Below are 25,282 nucleotides of genomic sequence, written 5' to 3'. Positions count from 1 at the left end.
TATGCAGATAGCGGAGTAGATATTTCCATGTTTTTACAGATAGCAGTGTAGATATTAACATGTTCATACAGATAGCGGTGTAGATATATCCATGTTTATACAGATTGTGGTGTAGATATTTCCATGTTTATACAGATAGCGGTGTAGATATTTCCAGGTTTATACAGATAGTGGTGAAGATATTTCCATGTTTACAGAGACAGAGGTGTAGATATTTCCATATTCACACAGATTGCTGTGTACATATTTCCATATTTAAACCGACAGCTCTGAAGATATTCCCATGTTTACACAGATACTGTTGTAGATGTTTCCATGTTTATAGAGATTGCAGTGTAGATATTTCCATGTTTATAAAGATAGCGGTGTAGATATTTCCATGTTTATGCAGATAGCGGTGGAGATATTTCCATGTTTATATAGATAGCGCTGTAGATATTTGCTTGTTTATACAGATAGCGGTGTAGATATTTCCATGTTTATACAGATAGCGGTGTAGATATTTCCATGTTTGTAGAGATAGCGGAGGAGATATTTCCATGTTTTTACAGATAGCAATGTAAATATTTGAATGTTTATACAGATAGCGGTCTAGATATTTCCATGTTTATATAGATAACGGTGTAGATATTTCCATTTTTATACACATAGCGGTGTAGTTATTTCCATGTTTATACAGATGACTGTGTACATATTTCCATGTTTATACAGATGGCGGTGTAGATATTTCCATGTTTATACAGATAGCGGTCTAGATATTTCCATGTTTATACACATAGCGGTGTAGATATTTCCATGTTTCTACAGATAGCGGTGTAGATATTTCCATGTTTATACAGATAGCGGTGGACATATTTTCAAGTTTATACAGATAGCGGTGGACATATTTTCATGTTTATAGAGATGGCAGTGTAGATATTTCCAAGTTTAAAAGATAGCGGTGTCAGTATTTCCGTGTTTATACAGATAGCGGTGCAGGTATTTCCATGTTTGTAGAGACAGCGGTGTAGATATTTCCATGTTTTTACAGATGGGGGTGTAGATATTTCCATGTTTATACAGATGACTGTGTAGATATTTCCATGTTTTTTACAGATGGCGGTGTAAATATTTCCATGTTACGCAGATAGCGGTGTGGATATTTCCATGTTTATACAGACAGCGATGTAGATATTTCCATGTTTATAGAGATGACTGTGTGGTTATTTCCATGTTTATACAGATTGCAGTGTAGATATTTCCATGTTTATAGAGATAGTGGGGTAGATATTTCCATGTTTATACAGATGACTGTGAAGGTATTTCCATGTTTATACATATGGCGGTGTAGATATTTCCATGTTTAGAGAGATAGCCATGAAGATATTTCCATGTTTATACAGACAGTGGTGTAGACATTTCCATGTTTATAGAGATAGCGGTGTAGATATTTCCATAGTTATACAGATAGCGGTGTAGATATTTCCATGTTTATACAGATAGCGGTGTAGATGTTTCCATGTTTATACAGATAGCGGTGTAGATATATCCATGTTTATACAAATCGTGGTGTATATATTTCCATGTTTATACAGATAGCGGTGTAGATATTTCCATGTTTATACAGATAGCGGTGTAGATATTTCCATATCTACAGAGATAGAGGTGTAGATATTTCCATATTTGCACCGATTGCGGTTTACATATTTCCACGTTTATACAGATAGTGGTGTAGATATTTCCATGTTTATACAGATAGCGGTGTAGATATTTCCATGTTTATACAGATAGCGGTGTAGATATTTCCATGTTTATACAGATAGCGGTGTAGATATATCCATGTATATACAGATTGCGGTGTAGATATTTCCATGTTTACACAGATTGCGGTGTAGATATTTCCATGTTTATAAAGATAGCGGTGTAGATATTTCTATGTTTACACAGATAGCGGTGGAAATATTTCCATGTTTATACAGATAACGATGTAAATATTTCCATGTTTATACAGATAGCGGAGAAGATATATCCATGTTTATACAGATAGCAGTGTAGACATTTCCATGTTTATACAGATAGCGGTGTAGATATTTCCATGTTTATACAGATAGCAGTGGAGATATTTCCATGATTAGACAGATAGCGGTGGAGATATTTCAATGTTTATACAGATGACTCTGTAGATATTTCCATTTGTATACAGATGGCAGTGTAGATATTTCCATGTTTATACAGAAGGCGGTGAAGATATTTCCATGTTTTTAGGGATAGCCATGTAGATATTTCCATGTTTATACAGATAGCGGTGTTGACATTTCCATGTTTGTAGAGATAGCGGTGTAGATATTTCCATATTTATGCAGATAGCGGAGTAGATATTTCTATGTTTATACAGATAGCAGTGTAGATATTAACATGTTCATACAGATAGCGGTGTAGATATATCCATGTTTATACAGATTGTGGTGTAGATATTTCCATGTTTATACAGATAGCGGTGTAGATATTTCCAGGTTTATACAGATAGTGGTGAAGATATTTCCATGTTTACAGAGACAGAGGTGTAGATATTTCCATATTCACACAGATTGCTGTGTACATATTTCCATCTTTAAACCGACAGCTCTGAAGATATTCCCATGTTTACACAGATACTGTTGTAGATGTTTCCATGTTTATAGAGATTGCAGTGTAGATATTTCCATGTTTATAAAGATAGCGGTGTAGATATTTCCATGTTTATGCAGATAGCGGTGGAGATATTTCCATGTTTATATAGATAGCGCTGTAGATATTTGCTTGTTTATACAGATAGCGGTGTAGATATTTCCATGTTTATACAGATAGCGGTGTAGATATTTCCATGTTTGTAGAGATAGCGGAGGAGATATTTCCATGTTTTTACAGATAGCAATGTAAATATTTGAATGTTTATACAGATAGCGGTCTAGATATTTCCATGTTTATATAGATAACGGTGTAGATATTTCCATTTTTATACACATTGCGGTGTAGTTATTTCCATGTTTATACAGATGACTGTGTACATATTTCCATGTTTATACAGATGGCGGTGTAGATATTTCCATGTTTATACAGATAGCGGTCTAGATATTTCCATGTTTATACAGATAGCGGTGTAGATATTTCCATGTTTCTACAGATAGCGGTGTAGGTATTTCCACGTTTATACAGATAGCGGTGGACATATTTTCAAGTTTATACAGATAGCGGTGGACATATTTTCATGTTTATAGAGATGGCAGTGTAGATATTTCCAAGTTTATAAAGATAGCGGTGTCGATATTTCCGTGTTTATACAGATAGCGGTGCAGGTATTTCCATGTTTGTAGAGACAGCGGTGTAGATATTTCCATGTTTTTACAGATGGGGGTGTAGATATTTCCATGTTTATACAGATGACTGTGTAGATATTTCCATGTTTTTTACAGATGGCGGTGTAAATATTTCCATGTTACGCAGATAGCGGTGTGGATATTTCCATGTTTATACAGACAGCGATGAAGATATTTCCATGTTTATAGATGGCTGTGTAGTTATTTCCATGTTTATACAGATTGCAGTGTAGATATTTCCAGGTTTATACAGATAGTGGGGTAGATATTTCCATGTTTATACAGATGACTGTGTAGGTATTTCCATGTTTATACATATGGCGGTGTAGATATTTCCATGTTTAGAGAGATAGCCATGAAGATATTTCCATGTTTATACAGACAGTGGTGTAGACATTTCCATGTTTATAGAGATAGCGGTGTAGATATTTCCATAGTTATACAGATAGCGGTGTAGATATTTCCATGTTTATACAGATAGCGGTGTAGATGTTTCCATGTTTATACAGACAGCGGTGTAGATATATCCATGTTTATACAGATCGTGGTGTATATATTTCCATGTTTATACAGATAGCGGTGTAGATATTTCCATGTTTATACAGATAGCGGTGTAGATATTTCCATATTTACAGAGATAGAGGTGTAGATATTTCCATATTTGCACAGATTGCGGTGTACATATTTCCACGTTTATACAGATAGTGGTGTAGATATTTCCATGTTTATACAGATAGCGGTGTAGATATTTCCATGTTTATACAGATAGCGGTGTAGATATTTCCATGTTTATACAGATAGCGGTGTAGATATATCCATGTATATACAGATTGCGGTGTAGATATTTCCATGTTTACACAGATTGCGGTGTAGATATTTCCATGTTTATAAAGATAGCGGTGTAGATATTTCTATGTTTACACAGATTGCGGTGGAAATATTTCCATGTTTATACAGATAACGATGTAAATATTTCCATGTTTATACAGATAGCGGACAAGATATATCCATGTTTATACAGATAGCAGTGTAGACATTTCCATGTTTGTACAGATAGCGGTGTAGATATTTCCATGTTTATACAGATAGCGGTGGAGATATTTCCATGATTAGACAGATAGCGGTGGAGATATTTCAATGTTTATACAGATGACTGTGTAGATATTTCCATTTGTATACAGATGGCAGTGTAGATATTTCCATGTTTATACAGATGTCAGTGTAGATATTTCCATGTTTATACAGATTGCTGTGTGGCTATTTTCATGTTTATAGAAATAGCGATGTAGGTATTTCCATGTTTATAGAGATGGCTGTGTAGATATTTCCATGTTTACACAGATGACTGTGTAGGTATTTCCATGTATATCCAGAAGGCAGTGTTGATATTTCAATGTTTATAGAGATAGCAGTTTAGTTATTTCCATGTTTATACAGATGGCAGTGTAGATATTTCCATGTTTATACAGAAGGCGGTGAAGATATTTCCATGTTTTTAGGGATAGCCATGTAGATATTTCCATGTTTATACAGATAGCGGTGTTGACATTTCCATGTTTGTAGAGATAGCGGTGTAGATATTTCCATATTTATGCAGATAGCGGAGTAGATATTTCCATGTTTATACAGATAGCAGTGTAGATATTAACATGTTCATACAGATAGCGGTGTAGATATATCCATGTTTATACAGATTGTGGTGTAGATATTTCCATGTTTATACAGATAGCGGTGTAGATATTTCCAGGTTTATACAGATAGTGGTGAAGATATTTCCATGTTTACAGAGACAGAGGTGTAGATATTTCCATATTCACACAGATTGCTGTGTACATATTTCCATCTTTAAACCGACAGCTCTGAAGATATTCCCATGTTTACACAGATACTGTTGTAGATGTTTCCATGTTTATAGAGATTGCAGTGTAGATATTTCCATGTTTATAAAGATAGCGGTGTAGATATTTCCATGTTTATGCAGATAGCGGTGGAGATATTTCCATGTTTATATAGATATCGCTGTAGATATTTGCTTGTTTATACAGATAGCGGTGTAGATATTTCCATGTTTATACAGATAGCGGTGTAGATATTTCCATGTTTGTAGAGATAGCGGAGGAGATATTTCCATGTTTTTACAGATAGCAATGTAAATATTTGAATGTTTATACAGATAGCGGTCTAGATATTTCCATGTTTATATAGATAACGGTGTAGATATTTCCATTTTTATACACATTGCGGTGTAGTTATTTCCATGTTTATACAGATGACTGTGTACATATTTCCATGTTTATACAGATGGCGGTGTAGATATTTCCATGTTTATACAGATAGCGGTCTAGATATTTCCATGTTTATACACATAGCGGTGTAGATATTTCCATGTTTCTACAGATAGCCTTTGTAGGTATTTCCACGTTTATACAGATAGCGGTGGACATATTTTCAAGTTTATACAGATAGCGGTGGACATATTTTCATGTTTATAGAGATGGCAGTGTAGATATTTCCAAGTTTATAAAGATAGCGGTGTCGATATTTCCGTGTTTATACAGATAGCGGTGCAGGTATTTCCATGTTTGTAGAGACAGCGGTGTAGATATTTCCATGTTTTTACAGATGGGGGTGTAGATATTTCCATGTTTATACAGATGACTGTGTAGATATTTCCATGTTTTTTACAGATGGCGGTGTAAATATTTCCATGTTACGCAGATAGCGGTGTGGATATTTCCATGTTTATACAGACAGCGATGTAGATATTTCCATGTTTATAGATGGCTGTGTAGTTATTTCCATGTTTATACAGATTGCAGTGTAGATATTTCCAGGTTTATACAGATAGTGGGGTAGATATTTCCATGTTTATACACATGACTGTGTAGGTATTTCCATGTTTATACATATGGCGGTGTAGATATTTCCATGTTTAGAGAGATAGCCATGAAGATATTTCCATGTTTATACAGACAGTGGTGTAGACATTTCCATGTTTATAGAGATAGCGGTGTAGATATTTCCATAGTTATACAGATAGCGGTGTAGATATTTCCATGTTTATACAGATAGCGGTGTTGATGTTTCCATGTTTATACAGATAGCGGTGTAGATATTTCCAGGTTTATACAGATAGTGGTGAAGATATTTCCATGTTTACAGAGAGAGAGGTGTAGATATTTCCATATTCACACAGATTGCTGTGTACATATTTCCATCTTTAAACCGACAGCTCTGAAGATATTCCCATGTTTACACAGATACTGTTGTAGATGTTTCCATGTTTATAGAGATTGCAGTGTAGATATTTCCATGTTTATAAAGATAGCGGTGTAGATATTTCCATGTTTATGCAGATAGCGGTGGAGATATTTCCATGTTTATATAGATATCGCTGTAGATATTTGCTTGTTTGTACAGATAGCGGTGTAGATATTTCCATGTTTATACAGATAGCGGTGTAGATATTTCCATGTTTGTAGAGATAGCGGAGGAGATATTTCCATGTTTTTACAGATAGCAATGTAAATATTTGAATGTTTATACAGATAGCGGTCTAGATATTTCCATGTTTATATAGATAACGGTGTAGATATTTCCATTTTTATACACATTGCGGTGTAGTTATTTCCATGTTTATACAGATGACTGTGTACATATTTCCATGTTTATACAGATGGCGGTGTAGATATTTCCATGTTTATACAGATAGCGGTCTAGATATTTCCATGTTTATACAGATAGCGGTGTAGATATTTCCATGTTTCTACAGATAGCGGTGTAGATATTTCCACGTTTATACAGATAGCGGTGGACATATTTTCAAGTTTATACAGATAGCGGTGGACATATTTTCATGTTTATAGAGATGGCAGTGTAGATATTTCCAAGTTTATAAAGATAGCGGTGTCGATATTTCCGTGTTTATACAGATAGCGGTGCAGGTATTTCCATGTTTGTAGAGACAGCGGTGTAGATATTTCCATGTTTTTACAGATGGGGGTGTAGATATTTCCATGTTTATACAGATGACTGTGTAGATATTTCCATGTTTTTTACAGATGGCGGTGTAAATATTTCCATGTTACGCAGATAGCGGTGTGGATATTTCCATGTTTATACAGACAGCGATGTAGATATTTCCATGTTTATAGATGGCTGTGTAGTTATTTCCATGTTTATACAGATTGCAGTGTAGATATTTCCATGTTTATACAGATAGTGCGGTAGATATTTCCATGTTTATACAGATGACTGTGTAGGTATTTCCATGTTTATACATATGGCGGTGTAGATATTTCCATGTTTAGAGAGATAGCCATGAAGATATTTCCATGTTTATACAGACAGTGGTGTAGACATTTCCATGTTTATAGAGATAGCGGTGTAGATATTTCCATAGTTATACAGATAGCGGTGTAGATATTTCCATGTTTATACAGATAGCGGTGTAGATGTTTCCATGTTTATACAGACAGCGGTGTAGATATATCCATGTTTATACAGATCGTGGTGTATATATTTCCATGTTTATACAGATAGCGGTGTAGATATTTCCATGTTTATACAGATAGCGGTGTAGATATTTCCATATTTACAGAGATAGAGGTGTAGATATTTCCATATTTGCACAGATTGCGGTGTACATATTTCCACGTTTATACAGATAGTGGTGTAGATATTTCCATGTTTATACAGATAGCGGTGTAGATATTTCCATGTTTATACAGATAGCGGTGTAGATATTTCCATGTTTATACAGATAGCGGTGTAGATATATCCATGTATATACAGATTGCGGTGTAGATATTTCCATGTTTACACAGATTGCGGTGTAGATATTTCCATGTTTATAAAGATAGCGGTGTAGATATTTCTATGTTTACACAGATTGCGGTGGAAATATTTCCATGTTTATACAGATAACGATGTAAATATTTCCATGTTTATACAGATAGCGGACAAGATATATCCATGTTTATACAGATAGCAGTGTAGACATTTCCATGTTTGTACAGATAGCGGTGTAGATATTTCCATGTTTATACAGATAGCGGTGGAGATATTTCCATGATTAGACAGATAGCGGTGGAGATATTTCAATGTTTATACAGATGACTGTGTAGATATTTCCATTTGTATACAGATGGCAGTGTAGATATTTCCATGTTTATACAGATGGCAGTGTAGATATTTCCATGTTTATACAGATTGCTGTGTGGCTATTTTCATGTTTATAGAAATAGCGATGTAGGTATTTCCATGTTTATAGAGATGGCTGTGTAGATATTTCCATGTTTACACAGATGACTGTGTAGGTATTTCCATGTATATCCAGAAGGCAGTGTTGATATTTCAATGTTTATAGAGATAGCAGTTTAGTTATTTCCATGTTTATACAGATGGCAGTGTAGATATTTCCATGTTTATACAGAAGGCGGTGAAGATATTTCCATGTTTTTAGGGATAGCCATGTAGATATTTCCATGTTTATACAGATAGCGGTGTTGACATTTCCATGTTTGTAGAGATAGCGGTGTAGATATTTCCATATTTATGCAGATAGCGGAGTAGATATTTCCATGTTTATACAGATAGCAGTGTAGATATTAACATGTTCATACAGATAGCGGTGTAGATATATCCATGTTTATACAGATTGTGGTGTAGATATTTCCATGTTTATACAGATAGCGGTGTAGATATTTCCAGGTTTATACAGATAGTGGTGAAGATATTTCCATGTTTACAGAGACAGAGGTGTAGATATTTCCATATTCACACAGATTGCTGTGTACATATTTCCATCTTTAAACCGACAGCTCTGAAGATATTCCCATGTTTACACAGATACTGTTGTAGATGTTTCCATGTTTATAGAGATTGCAGTGTAGATATTTCCATGTTTATAAAGATAGCGGTGTAGATATTTCCATGTTTATGCAGATAGCGGTGGAGATATTTCCATGTTTATATAGATATCGCTGTAGATATTTGCTTGTTTATACAGATAGCGGTGTAGATATTTCCATGTTTATACAGATAGCGGTGTAGATATTTCGATGTTTGTAGAGATAGCGGAGGAGATATTTCCATGTTTTTACAGATAGCAATGTAAATATTTGAATGTTTATACAGATAGCGGTCTAGATATTTCCATGTTTATATAGATAACGGTGTAGATATTTCCATTTTTATACACATTGCGGTGTAGTTATTGCCATGTTTATACAGATGACTGTGTACATATTTCCATGTTTATACAGATGGCGGTGTAGATATTTCCATGTTTCTACAGATAGCGGTCTAGATATTTCCATGTTTATACAGATAGCGGTGTAGATATTTCCATGTTTCTACAGATAGCGATGTAGATATTTCCATGTTTATACAGATAGCGGTGGACATATTTTCAAGTTTATACAGATAGCGGTGGACATATTTTCATGTTTATAGAGATGGCAGTGTAGGTATTTCCAAGTTTATAAAGATAGCGGTGTCGATATTTCCGTGTTTATACAGATAGCGGTGCAGGTATTTCCATGTTTGTAGAGACAGCGGTGTAGATATTTCCATGTTTTTACAGATGGGGGTGTAGATATTTCCATGTTTATACAGATGACTGTGTAGATATTTCCATGTTTTTTACAGATGGCGGTGTAAATATTTCCATGTTACGCAGATAGCGGTGTGGATATTTCCATGTTTATACAGACAGCGATGTGGATATTTCCATGTTTATAGAGATGGCTGTGTAGATATTTCCATGTTTATACAGATTGCCGTGTAGATATTTCCATGTTTATACAGATAGTGGGGTAGATATTTCCATGTTTATACAGATGACTGTGTAGGTATTTCCATCTTTATACATATGGCGGTGTAGATATTTCCATGTTTAGAGAGATAGCCATGAAGATATTTCCATGTTTATACAGACAGTGGTGTAGACATTTCCATGTTTATAGAGATAGCGGTGTAGATATTTCCATAGTTATACAGATAGCGGTGTAGATATTTCCATGTTTATACAGATAGCGGTGTAGATGTTTCCATGTTTATACAGATAGCGGTGTAGATATATCCATGTTTATACAGATCGTGGTGTATATATTTCCATATTTATACAGATAGCGGTGTAGATATTTCCATGTTTATACAGATAGCGGTGTAGATATTTCCATGTTTATACAGATAGCGGTGTAGATATATCCATGTATATACAGATTGCGGTGTAGATATTTCCATGTTTACACAGATTGCGGTGTAGATATTTCCATGTTTATAAAGATAGCGGTGTAGATATTTCTATGTTTACACTGATAGCGGTGGAAATATTTCCATGTTTATACAGATAACGATGTAAATATTTCCATGTTTATACAGATAGCGGAGAAGATATATCCATGTTTATACAGATAGCAGTGTAGACATTTCCATGTTTATACAGATAGCGGTGTAGATATTTCCATGTTTATACAGATAGCGGTGGAGATATTTCCATGATTAGACAGATAGCGGTGGAGATATTTCAATGTTTATACAGATGACTGTGTAGATATTTCCATTTGTATACAGATAGCAGTGTAGATATTTCCATGTTTATACAGATGGCAGTGTAGATATTTCCATGTTTATACAGATGGCTGTGTGGCTATTTTCATGTTTGTAAAATAGCGATGTAGGTATTTCCATGTTTATAGAGATGGCTGTGTAGATATTTCCATGTTTACACAGATGACTGTGTAGGTATTTCCATGTATATCCAGAAGGCAGTGTTGATATTTCAATGTTTATAGAGATAGCAGTTTAGTTATTTCCATGTTTATACAGATGGCAGTGTAGATATTTCCATGTTTATACAGAAGGAGGTGAAGATATTTCCATGTTTTTAGGGATAGCCATGTAGATATTTCCATGTTTATACAGATAGCGGTGTTGACATTTCCATGTTTGTAGAGATAGCGGTGTAGATATTTCCATATTTATGCAGATAGCGGAGTAGATATTTCCATGTTTATACAGATAGCAGTGAAGATATTAACATGTTCATACAGATAGCGGTGTAGATATATCCATGTTTATACAGATTGTGGTGTAGATATTTCCATGTTTATACAGATAGCGGTGTAGATATTTCCAGGTTTATACAGATAGTGGTGAAGATATTTCCATGTTTACAGAGACAGAGGTGTAGATATTTCCATATTCACCCAGATTGCTGTGTACATATTTCCATCTTTAAACCGACAGCTCTGAAGATATTCCCATGTTTACACAGATACTGTTGTAGATGTTTCCATGTTTATAGAGATTGCAGTGTAGTTATTTCCATGTTTATAAAGATAGCGGTGTAGATATTTCCATGTTTATGCAGATAGCGGTGGAGATATTTCCATGTTTATATAGATATCGCTGTAGATATTTGCTTGTTTATACAGATAGCGGTGTAGATATTTCCATGTTTATACAGATAGCGGTGTAGATATTTCCATGTTTGTAGAGATAGCGGAGGAGATATTTCCATGTTTTTACAGATAGCAATGTAAATATTTGAATGTTTATACAGATAGCGGTCTAGATATTTCCATGTTTATATAGATAACGGTGTAGATATTTCCATTTTTATACACATTGCGGTGTAGTTATTTCCATGTTTATACAGATGACTGTGTACATATTTCCATGTTTATACAGATGGCGGTGTAGATATTTCCATGTTTATACAGATAGCGGTCTAGATATTTCCATGTTTATACACATAGCGTTGTAGATATTTCCATGTTTCTACAGATAGCGGTGTAGATATTTCCATGTTTATACAGATAGCGGTGGACATATTTTCAAGTTTATACAGATAGCGGTGGACATATTTTCATGTTTATAGAGATGGCAGTGTAGATATTTCCAAGTTTATAAAGATAGCGGTGTCGATATTTCCGTGTTTATACAGATAGCGGTGCAGGTATTTCCATGTTTGTAGAGACAGCGGTGTAGATATTTCCATGTTTTTACAGATGGGGGTGTAGATATTTCCATGTTTATACAGATGACTGTGTAGATATTTCCATGTTTTTTACAGATGGCGGTGTAAATATTTCCATGTTACGCAGATAGCGGTGTGGATATTTCCATGTTTATACAGACAGCGATGTAGATATTTCCATGTTTATAGAGATGGCTGTGTAGTTATTTCCATGTTTATACAGATTGCAGTGTAGATATTTCCATGTTTATACAGATAGTGGGGTAGATATTTCCATGTTTATACAGATGACTGTGTAGGTATTTCCATCTTTATACATATGGCGGTGTAGATATTTCCATGTTTAGAGAGATAGCCATGAAGATATTTCCATGTTTATACAGACAGTGGTGTAGACATTTCCATGTTTATAGAGATAGCGGTGTAGATATTTCCATAGTTATACAGATAGCGGTGTAGATATTTCCATGTTTATACAGATAGCGGTGTAGATGTTTCCATGTTTATACAGATAGCGGTGTAGATATATCCATGTTTATACAGATCGTGGTGTATATATTTCCATGTTTATACAGATAGCGGTGTAGATATTTCCATGTTTATACAGATAGCGGTGTAGATATTTCCATGTTTATACAGATAGCGGTGTAGATATATCCATGTATATACAGATTGCGGTGTAGATATTTCCATGTTTACACAGATTGCGGTGTAGATATTTCCATGTTTATAAAGATAGCGGTGTAGATATTTCTATGTTTACACAGATAGCGGTGGAAATATTTCCATGTTTATACAGATAACGCTGTAAATATTTCCATGTTTATACAGACAGCGGAGAAGATATATCCATGTTTATACAGATAGCAGTGTAGACATTTCCATGTTTATACAGATAGCGGTGTAGATATTTCCATGTTTATACAGATAGCGGTGGAGATATTTCCATGATTAGACAGATAGCGGTGGAGATATTTCAATGTTTATACAGATGACTGTGTAGATATTTCCATTTGTATACAGATGGCAGTGTAGATATTTCCATGTTTATACAGATGGCAGTGTAGATATTTCCATGTTTATACAGATTGCTGTGTGGCTATTTTCATGTTTATAGAAATAGCGATGTAGGTATTTCCATGTTTATAGAGATGGCTGTGTAGATATTTCCATGTTTACACAGATGACTGTGTAGGTATTTCCATGTATATCCTGAAGGCAGTGTTGATATTTCAATGTTTATAGAGATAGCAGTTTAGTTATTTCCATGTTTATACAGATGGCAGTGTAGATATTTCCATGTTTATACAGAAGGCGGTGAAGATATTTCCATGTTTTTAGGGATAGCCATGTAGATATTTCCATGTTTATACAGATAGCGGTGTTGACATTTCCATGTTTGTAGAGATAGCGGTGTAGATATTTCCATATTTATGCAGATAGCGGAGTAGATATTTCCATGTTTATACAGATGGCAGTGTAGATATTAACATGTTCATACAGATAGCGGTGTAGATATATCCATGTTTATACAGATTGTGGTGTAGATATTTCCATGTTTATACAGATAGCGGTGTAGATATTTCCAGGTTTATACAGATAGTGGTGAAGATATTTCCATGTTTACAGAGACAGAGGTGTAGATATTTCCATATTCACCCAGATTGCTGTGTACATATTTCCATCTTTAAACCGACAGCTCTGAAGATATTCCCATGTTTACACAGATACTGTTGTAGATGTTTCCATGTTTATAGAGATTGCAGTGTAGTTATTTCCATGTTTATAAAGATAGCGGTGTAGATATTTCTATGTTTATGCAGATAGCGGTGGAGATATTTCCATGTTTATATAGATATCGCTGTAGATATTTGCTTGTTTATACAGATAGCGGTGTAGATATTTCCATGTTTATACAGATAGCGGTGTAGATATTTCCATGTTTGTAGAGATAGCGGAGGAGATATTTCCATGTTTTTACAGATAGCAATGTAAATATTTGAATGTTTATACAGATAGCGGTCTAGATATTTCCATGTTTATATAGATAACGGTGTAGATATTTCCATTTTTATACACATTGCGGTGTAGTTATTTCCATGTTTATACAGATGACTGTGTACATATTTCCATGTTTATACAGATGGCGGTGTAGATATTTCCATGTTTCTACAGATAGCGGTCTAGATATTTCCATGTTTATACACATAGCGGTGTAGATATTTCCATGTTTCTACAGATAGCGGTGTAGATATTTCCATGTTTATACAGATAGCGGTGGACATATTTTCAAGTTTATACAGATAGCGGTGGACATATTTTCATGTTTATAGAGATGGCAGTGTAGGTATTTCCAAGTTTATAAAGATAGCGGTGTCGATATTTCCGTGTTTATACAGATAGCGGTGCAGGTATTTCCATGTTTGTAGAGACAGCGGTGTAGATATTTCCATGTTTTTACAGATGGGGGTGTAGATATTTCCATGTTTATACAGATGACTGTGTAGATATTTCCATGTTTTTTACAGATGGCGGTGTAAATATTTCCATGTTACGCAGATAGCGGTGTGGATATTTCCATGTTTATACAGACAGCGATGTGGATATTTCCATGTTTATAGAGATGGCTGTGTAGATATTTCCATGTTTGTACAGATTGCCGTGTAGATATTTCCATGTTTATGCAGATAGTGGGGTAGATATTTCCATGTTTATACAGATGACTGTGTAGGTATTTCCATCTTTATACATATGGCGGTGTAGATATTTCCATGTTTAGAGAGATAGCCATGAAGATATTTCCATGTTTATACAGACAGTGGTGTAGACATTTCCATGTTTATAGAGATAGCGGTGTAGATATTTCCATAGTTATACAGATAGCGGTGTAGATATTTCCATGTTTATACAGATAGCGGTGTAGATGTTTCCATGTTTATACAGATAGCGGTGTAGATATATCCATGTTTATACAGATCGTGGTGTATATATTTCCATATTTATACAGATAGCGGTGTAGATATTTCCATGTTTATACAGATAGCGGTGTAGATATTTCCATGTTTATACAGATAGCGGTGTAGATATATCCATGTATATACAGATTGCGGTGTAGATATTTCCATGTTTACACAGATTGCGGTGTAGATATTTCCATGTTTATAAAGATAGCGGTGTAGATATTTCTATGTTTACACAGATAGCGGTGGAAATATTTCCATGTTTATACAGATAACGATGTAAATATTTCCATGTTTATACAGATAGCGGAGAAGATATATCCATGTTTATACAGATAGCAGTGTAGACATTTCCATGTTTATACAGATAGCGGTGTAGATATTTCCATGTTTATACAGATAGCGGTGGAGATATTTCCATGATTAGACAGATAGCGGTGGAGATATTTCAATGTTTATACAGATGACTGTGTAGATATTTCCATTTGTATACAGATAGCAGTGTAGATATTTCCATGTTTATACAGATGGCAGTGTAGATATTTCCATGTTTATACAGATGGCTGTGTGGCTATTTTCATGTTTGTAAAATAGCGATGTAGGTATTTCCATGTTTATAGAGATGGCTGTGTAGATATTTCCATGTTTACACAGATGACTGTGTAGGTATTTCCATGTATATCCAGAAGGCAGTGTTGATATTTCAATGTTTATAGAGATAGCAGTTTAGTTATTTCCATGTTTATACAGATGGCAGTGTAGATATTTCCATGTTTATACAGAAGGAGGTGAAGATATTTCCATGTTTTCAGGGATAGCCATGTAGATATTTCCATGTTTATACAGATAGCGGTGTTGACATTTCCATGTTTGTAGAGATAGCGGTGTAGATATTTCCATATTTATGCAGATAGCGGAGTAGATATTTCCATGTTTATACAGATAGCAGTGAAGATATTAACATGTTCATACAGATAGCGGTGTAGATATATCCATGTTTATACAGATTGTGGTGTAGATATTTCCATGTTTATACAGATAGCGGTGTAGATATTTCCAGGTTTATACAGATAGTGGTGAAGATATTTCCATGTTTACAGAGACAGAGGTGTAGATATTTCCATATTCACCCAGATTGCTGTGTACATATTTCCATCTTTAAACCGACAGCTCTGAAGATATTCCCATGTTTACACAGATACTGTTGTAGATGTTTCCATGTTTATAGAGATTGCAGTGTAGTTATTTCCATGTTTATAAAGATAGCGGTGTAGATATTTCCATGTTTATGCAGATAGCGGTGGAGATATTTCCATGTTTATATAGATATCACTGTAGATATTTGCTTGTTTATACAGATAGCGGTGTAGATATTTCCATGTTTATACAGATAGCGGTGTAGATATTTCCATGTTTGTAGAGATAGCGGAGGAGATATTTCCATGTTTTTACAGATAGCAATGTAAATATTTGAATGTTTATACAGATAGCGGTCTAGATATTTCCATGTTTATATAGATAACGGTGTAGATATTTCCATTTTTATACACATTGCGGTGTAGTTATTTCCATGTTTATACAGATGACTGTGTACATATTTCCATGTTTATACAGATGGCGGTGTAGATATTTCCATGTTTATACAGATAGCGGTCTAGATATTTCCATGTTTATACACATAGCGGTGTAGATATTTCCATGTTTCTACAGATAGCGGTGTAGATATTTCCATGTTTATACAGATAGCGGTGGACATATTTTCAAGTTTATACAGATAGCGGTGGACATATTTTCATGTTTATAGAGATGGCAGTGTAGATATTTCCAAGTTTATAAAGATAGCGGTGTCGATATTTCCGTGTTTATACAGATAGCGGTGCAGGTATTTCCATGTTTGTAGAGACAGCGGTGTAGATATTTCCATGTTTTTACAGATGGGGGTGTAGATATTTCCATGTTTATACAGATGACTGTGTAGATATTTCCATGTTTTTTACAGATGGCGGTGTAAATATTTCCATGTTACGCAGATAGCGGTGTGGATATTTCCATGTTTATACAGACAGCGATGTAGATATTTCCATGTTTATAGAGATGGCTGTGTAGTTATTTCCATGTTTATACAGATTGCAGTGTAGATATTTCCATGTTTATACAGATAGTGGGGTAGATATTTCCATGTTTATACAGATGACTGTGTAGGTATTTCCATCTTTATACATATGGCGGTGTAGATATTTCCATGTTTAGAGAGATAGCCATGAAGATATTTCCATGTTTATACAGACAGTGGTGTAGACATTTCCATGTTTATAGAGATAGCGGTGTAGATATTTCCATAGTTATACAGATAGCGGTGTAGATATTTCCATGTTTATACAGATAGCGGTGTAGATGTTTCCATGTTTATACAGATAGCGGTGTAGATATATCCATGTTTATACAGATCGTGGTGTATATATTTCCATGTTTATACAGATAGCGGTGTAGATATTTCCATGTTTATACAGATAGCGGTGTAGATATTTCCATGTTTATACAGATAGCGGTGTAGATATATCCATGTATATACAGATTGCGGTGTAGATATTTCCATGTTTACACAGATTGCGGTGTAGATATTTCCATGTTTATAAAGATAGCGGTGTAGATATTTCTATGTTTACACAGATAGCGGTGGAAATATTTCCATGTTTATACAGATAACGCTGTAAATATTTCCATGTTTATACAGACAGCGGAGAAGATATATCCATGTTTATACAGATAGCAGTGTAGACATTTCCATGTTTATACAGATAGCGGTGTAGATATTTCCATGTTTATACAGATAGCGGTGGAGATATTTCCATGATTAGACAGATAGCGGTGGAGATATTTCAATGTTTATACAGATGACTGTGTAGATATTTCCATTTGTATACAGATGGCAGTGTAGATATTTCCATGTTTATACAGATGGCAGTGTAGATATTTCCATGTTTATACAGATTGCTGTGTGGCTATTTTCATGTTTATAGAAATAGCGATGTAGGTATTTCCATGTTTATAGAGATGGCTGTGTAGATATTTCCATGTTTACACAGATGACTGTGTAGGTATTTCCATGTATATCCTGAAGGCAGTGTTGATATTTCAATGTTTATAGAGATAGCAGTTTAGTTATTTCCATGTTTATACAGATGGCAGTGTAGATATTTCCATGTTTATACAGAAGGCGATGAAGATATTTCCATGTTTTTAGGGATAGCCATGTAGATATTTCCATGTTTATACAGATAGCGGTGTTGACATTTCCATGTTTGTAGAGATAGCGGTGTAGATATTTCCATATTTATGCAGATAGCGGAGTAGATATTTCCATGTTTATACAGATGGCAGTGTAGATATTAACATGTTCATACAGATAGCGGTGTAGATATATCCATGTTTATACAGATTGTGGTGTAGATATTTCCATGTTTATACAGATAGCGGTGTAGATATTTCCAGGTTTATACAGATAGTGGTGAAGATATTTCCATGTTTACAGAGACAGAGGTGTAGATATTTCCATATTCACCCAGATTGCTGTGTACATATTTCCATCTTTAAACCGACAGCTCTGAAGATATTCCCATGTTTACACAGATACTGTTGTAGATGTTTCCATGTTTATAGAGATTGCAGTGTAGTTATTTCCATGTTTATAAAGATAGCGGTGTAGATATTTCTATGTTTATGCAGATAGCGGTGGAGATATTTCCATGTTTATATAGATATCGCTGTAGATATTTGCTTGTTTATACAGATAGCGGTGTAGATATTTCCATGTTTGTAGAGATAGCGGAGGAGATATTTCCATGTTTTTACAGATAGCAATGTAAATATTTGAATGTTTATACAGATAGCGGTCTAGATATTTCCATGTTTATATAGATAACGGTGTAGATATTTCCATTTTTATACACATTGCGGTGTAGTTATTTCCATGTTTATACAGATGACTGTGTACATATTTCCATGTTTATACAGATGGCGGTGTAGATATTTCCATGTTTATACAGATAGCGGTCTAGATATTTCCATGTTTATACACATAGCGGTGTAGATATTTCCATGTTTCTACAGATAGCGGTGTAGATATTTCCATGTTTATACAGATAGCGGTGGACATATTTTCAAGTTTATACAGATAGCGGTGGACATATTTTCATGTTTATAGAGATGGCAGTGTAGATATTTCCAAGTTTATAAAGATAGCGGTGTCGATATTTCCGTGTTTATACAGATAGCGGTGCAGGTATTTCCATGTTTGTAGAGACAGCGGTGTAGATATTTCCATGTTTTTACAGATGGGGGTGTAGATATTTCCATGTTTATACAGATGACTGTGTAGATATTTCCATGTTTTTTACAGATGGCGGTGTAAATATTTCCATGTTACGCAGATAGAGGTGTGGATATTTCCATGTTTATACAGACAGCGATGTAGATATTTCCATGTTTATAGAGATGGCTGTGTAGTTATTTCCATGTTTATACAGATTGCAGTGTAGATATTTCCATGTTTATACAGATAGTGGGGTAGATATTTCCATGTTTATACAGATGACTGTGTAGGTATTTCCATCTTTATACATATGGCGGTGTAGATATTTCCATGTTTAGAGAGATAGCCATGAAGATATTTCCATGTTTATACAGACAGTGGTGTAGACATTTCCATGTTTATAGAGATAGCGGTGTAGATATTTCCATAGTTATACAGATAGCGGTGTAGATATTTCCATGTTTATACAGATAGCGGTGTAGATATTTCCATGTTTATACAGATAGCGGTGTAGATATATCCATGTATATACAGATTGCGGTGTAGATATTTCCATGTTTACACAGATTGCTGTGTAGATATTTCCATGTTTATAAAGATAGCGGTGTAGATATTTCTATGTTTACACAGATAGCGGTGGAAATATTTCCATGTTTATACAGATAACGCTGTAAATATTTCCATGTTTATACAGATAGCGGAGAAGATATATCCATGTTTATACAGATAGCAGTGTAGACATTTCCATGTTTATACAGATAGCGGTGTAGATATTTCCATGTTTATACAGATAGCTTTGGAGATATTTCCATGATTAGACAGATAGCGGTGGAGATATTTCAATGTTTATACAGATGACTGTGTAGATATTTCCATTTGTATACAGATGGCAGTGTAGATATTTCCATGTTTATACAGATGGCAGTGTAGATATTTCCATGTTTATACAGATTGCTGTGTGGCTATTTTCATATTTATAGAAATAGCGATGTAGGTATTTCCATGTTTATAGAGATGGCTGTGTAGATATTTCCATGTTTACACAGATGACTGTGTAGGTATTTCCATGTATATCCTGAAGGCAGTGTTGATATTTCAACGTTTATAGAGATAGCAGTTTAGTTATTTCCATGTTTATACAGATGGCAGTGTAGATATTTCCATGTTTATACAGAAGGCGGTGAAGATATTTCCATGTTTTTAGGGATAGCCATGTAGATATTTCCATGTTTATACAGATAGCGGTGTTGACATTTCCATGTTTGTAGAGATAGCGGTGTAGATATTTCCATATTTATGCAGATAGCGGAGTAGATATTTCCATGTTTATACAGATAGCAGTGTAGATATTAACATGTTCATACAGATAGCGGTGTAGATATATCCATGTTTATACAGATTGTGGTGTAGATATTTCCATGTTTATACAGATAGCGGTGTAGATATTTCCAGGTTTATACAGATAGTGGTGTAGATATTTCCATGTTTACAGAGACAGAGGTGTAGATATTTCCATATTCAACCAGATTGCTGTGTACATATTTCCATATTTAAACCGACAGCTCTGAAGATATTCCCATGTTTACACAGATACTGTTGTAGATGTTTCCATGTTTATAGAGATTGCAGTGTAGATATTTCCATGTTTATAAAGATAGCGGTGTGGATATTTCCATGTTTATGCAGATAGCGGTGGAGATATTTCCATGTTTATATAGATAGCGCTGTAGATATTTGCTTGTTTATACAGACAGCGGTGTAGATATTTCCATGTTTATACAGATAGCGGTGTAGATATTTCCATGTTTGTAGAGATAGCGGAGGAGATATTTCCATGTTTTTACAGATAGCAATGTAAATATTTGAATGTTTATACAGATAGCGGTCTAGATATTTCCATGTTTATATAGATAACGGTGTAGATATTTCCATTTTTATACACATTGCGGTGTAGTTATTTCCATGTTTATACAGATGACTGTGTACATATTTCCATGTTTATACAGATGGCGGTGTAGATATTTCCATGTTTCTACAGATAGCGGTCTAGATATTTCCATGTTTATACACATAGCGGTGTAGATATTTCCATGTTTCTACAGATAGCGGTGTAGATATTTCCATGTTTATACAGATAGCGGTGGACATATTTTCAAGTTTATACAGATAGCGGTGGACATATTTTCATGTTTATAGAGATGGCAGTGTAGGTATTTCCAAGTTTATAAAGATAGCGGTGTCGATATTTCCGTGTTTATACAGATAGCGGTGCAGGTATTTCCATGTTTGTAGAGACAGCGGTGTAGATATTTCCATGTTTTTACAGATGGGGGTGTAGATATTTCCATGTTTATACAGATGACTGTGTAGATATTTCCATGTTTTTTACAGATGGCGGTGTAAATATTTCCATGTTACGCAGATAGCGGTGTGGATATTTCCATGTTTATACAGACAGCGATGTGGATATTTCCATGTTTATAGAGATGGCTGTGTAGATATTTCCATGTTTATACAGATTGCCGTGTAGATATTTCCATGTTTATACAGATAGTGGGGTAGATATTTCCATGTTTATACAGATGACTGTGTAGGTATTTCCATCTTTATACATATGGCGGTGTAGATATTTCCATGTTTAGAGAGATAGCCATGAAGATATTTCCATGTTTATACAGACAGTGGTGTAGACATTTCCATGTTTATAGAGATAGCGGTGTAGATATTTCCATAGTTATACAGATAGCGGTGTAGATATTTCCATGTTTATACAGATAGCGGTGTAGATGTTTCCATGTTTATACAGATAGCGGTGTAGATATATCCATGTTTATACAGATCGTGGTGTATATATTTCCATGTTTATACAGATAGCGGTGTAGATATTTCCATGTTTATACAGATAGCGGTGTAGATATTTCCATGTTTATACAGATAGCGGTGTAGATATATCCATGTATATACAGATTGCGGTGTAGATATTTCCATGTTTACACAGATTGCGGTGTAGATATTTCCATGTTTATAAAGATAGCGGTGTAGATATTTCTATGTTTACACAGATAGCGGTGGAAATATTTCCATGTTTATACAGATAACGCTGTAAATATTTCCATGTTTATACAGATAGCGGAGAAGATATATCCATGTTTATACAGATAGCAGTGTAGACATTTCCATGTTTATACAGATAGCGGTGTAGATATTTCCATGTTTATACAGATAGCGGTGGAGATATTTCCATGATTAGACAGATAGCGGTGGAGATATTTCAATGTTTATACAGATGACTGTGTAGATATTTCCATTTGTATACAGATTGCAGTGTAGATATTTCCATGTTTATACAGATGGCAGTGTAGATATTTCCATGTTTATACAGATGGCTGTGTGGCTATTTTCATGTTTGTAAAATAGCGATGTAGGTATTTCCATGTTTATAGAGATGGCTGTGTAGATATTTCCATGTTTACACAGATGACTGTGTAGGTATTTCCATGTATATCCAGAAGGCAGTGTTGATATTTCAATGTTTATAGAGATAGCAGTTTAGTTATTTCCATGTTTATACAGATGGCAGTGTAGATATTTCCATGTTTATACAGAAGGCGGTGAAGATATTTCCATGTTTTTAGGGATAGCCATGTAGATATTTCCATGTTTATACAGATAGCGGTGTTGACATTTCCATGTTTGTAGAGATAGCGGTGTAGATATTTCCATATTTATGCAGATAGCGGAGTAGATATTTCCATGTTTATACAGATAGCAGTGTAGATATTAACATGTTCATACAGATAGCGGTGTAGATATATCCATGTTTATACAGATTGTGGTGTAGATATTTCCATGTTTATACAGATAGCGGTGTAGATATTTCCAGGTTTATACAGATAGTGGTGAAGATATTTCCATGTTTACAGAGACAGAGGTGTAGATATTTCCATATTCACACAGATTGCTGTGTACATATTTCCATCTTTAAACCGACAGCTCTGAAGATATTCCCATGTTTACACAGATACTGTTGTAGATGTTTCCATGTTTATAGAGATTGCAGTGTAGTTATTTCCATGTTTATAAAGATAGCGGTGTAGATATTTCCATGTTTATGCAGATAGCGGTGGAGATATTTCCATGTTTATATAGATATCGCTGTAGATATTTGCTTGTTTATACAGATAGCGGTGTAGATATTTCCATGTTTATACAGATAGCGGTGTAGATATTTCCAGGTTTATACAGATAGTGGTGTAGATATTTCCATGTTTACAGAGACAGAGGTGTAGATATTTCCATATTCACACAGATTGCTGTGTACATATTTCCATATTTAAACCGACAGCTCTGAAGATATTCCCATGTTTACACAGATACTGTTGTAGATGTTTCCATGTTTATAGAGATTGCAGTGTAGATATTTCCATGTTTATAAAGATAGCGGTGTGGATATTTCCATGTTTATGCAGATAGCGGTGGAGATATTTCCATGTTTATATAGATATCGCTGTAGATATTTGCTTGTTTATACAGACAGCGGTGTAGATATTTCCATGTTTATACAGATAGCGGTGTAGATATTTCCATGTTTGTAGAGATAGCGGAGGAGATATTTCCATGTTTTTACAGATAGCAATGTAAATATTTGAATGTTTATACAGATAGCGGTCTAGATATTTCCATGTTTATATAGATAACGGTGTAGATATTTCCATTTTTATACACATTGCGGTGTAGTTATTTCCATGTTTATACAGATGACTGTGTACATATTTCCATGTTTATACAGATGGCGGTGTAGATATTTCCATGTTTCTACAGATAGCGGTCTAGATATTTCCATGTTTATACAGATAGCGGTGTAGATATTTCCATGTTTCTACAGATAGCGGTGTAGATATTTCCATGTTTATACAGATAGCGGTGGACATATTTTCAAGTTTATACAGATAGCGGTGGACATATTTTCATGTTTATAGAGATGGCAGTGTAGGTATTTCCAAGTTTATAAAGATAGCGGTGTCGATATTTCCGTGTTTATACAGATAGCGGTGCAGGTATTTCCATGTTTGTAGAGACAGCGGTGTAGATATTTCCATGTTTTTACAGATGGGGGTGTAGATATTTCCATGTTTATACAGATGACTGTGTAGATATTTCCATGTTTTTTACAGATGGCGGTGTAAATATTTCCATGTTACGCAGATAGCGGTGTGGATATTTCCATGTTTATACAGACAGCGATGTAGATATTTCCATGTTTATAGATGGCTGTGTAGTTATTTCCATGTTTATACAGATTGCAGTGTAGATATTTCCAGGTTTATACAGATAGTGGGGTAGATATTTCCATGTTTATACAGATGACTGTGTAGGTATTTCCATCTTTATACATATGGCGGTGTAGATATTTCCATGTTTAGAGAGATAGCCATGAAGATATTTCCATGTTTATACAGACAGTGGTGTAGACATTTCCATGTTTATAGAGATAGCGGTGTAGATATTTCCATAGTTATACAGATAGCGGTGTAGATATTTCCATGTTTATACAGATAGCGGTGTAGATGTTTCCATGTTTATACAGACAGCGGTGTAGATATATCCATGTTTATACAGATCGTGGTGTATATATTTCCATGTTTATACAGATAGCGGTGTAGATATTTCCATGTTTATACAGATAGCG

The sequence above is a fragment of the Pan troglodytes genome, chromosome 16 (assembly GCF_028858775.2).
Source record: "Pan troglodytes isolate AG18354 chromosome 16, NHGRI_mPanTro3-v2.0_pri, whole genome shotgun sequence".
NCBI classification, from domain to species: domain Eukaryota; kingdom Metazoa; phylum Chordata; class Mammalia; order Primates; family Hominidae; genus Pan; species Pan troglodytes.
This window is presented reverse-complemented; position numbering follows the sequence as displayed.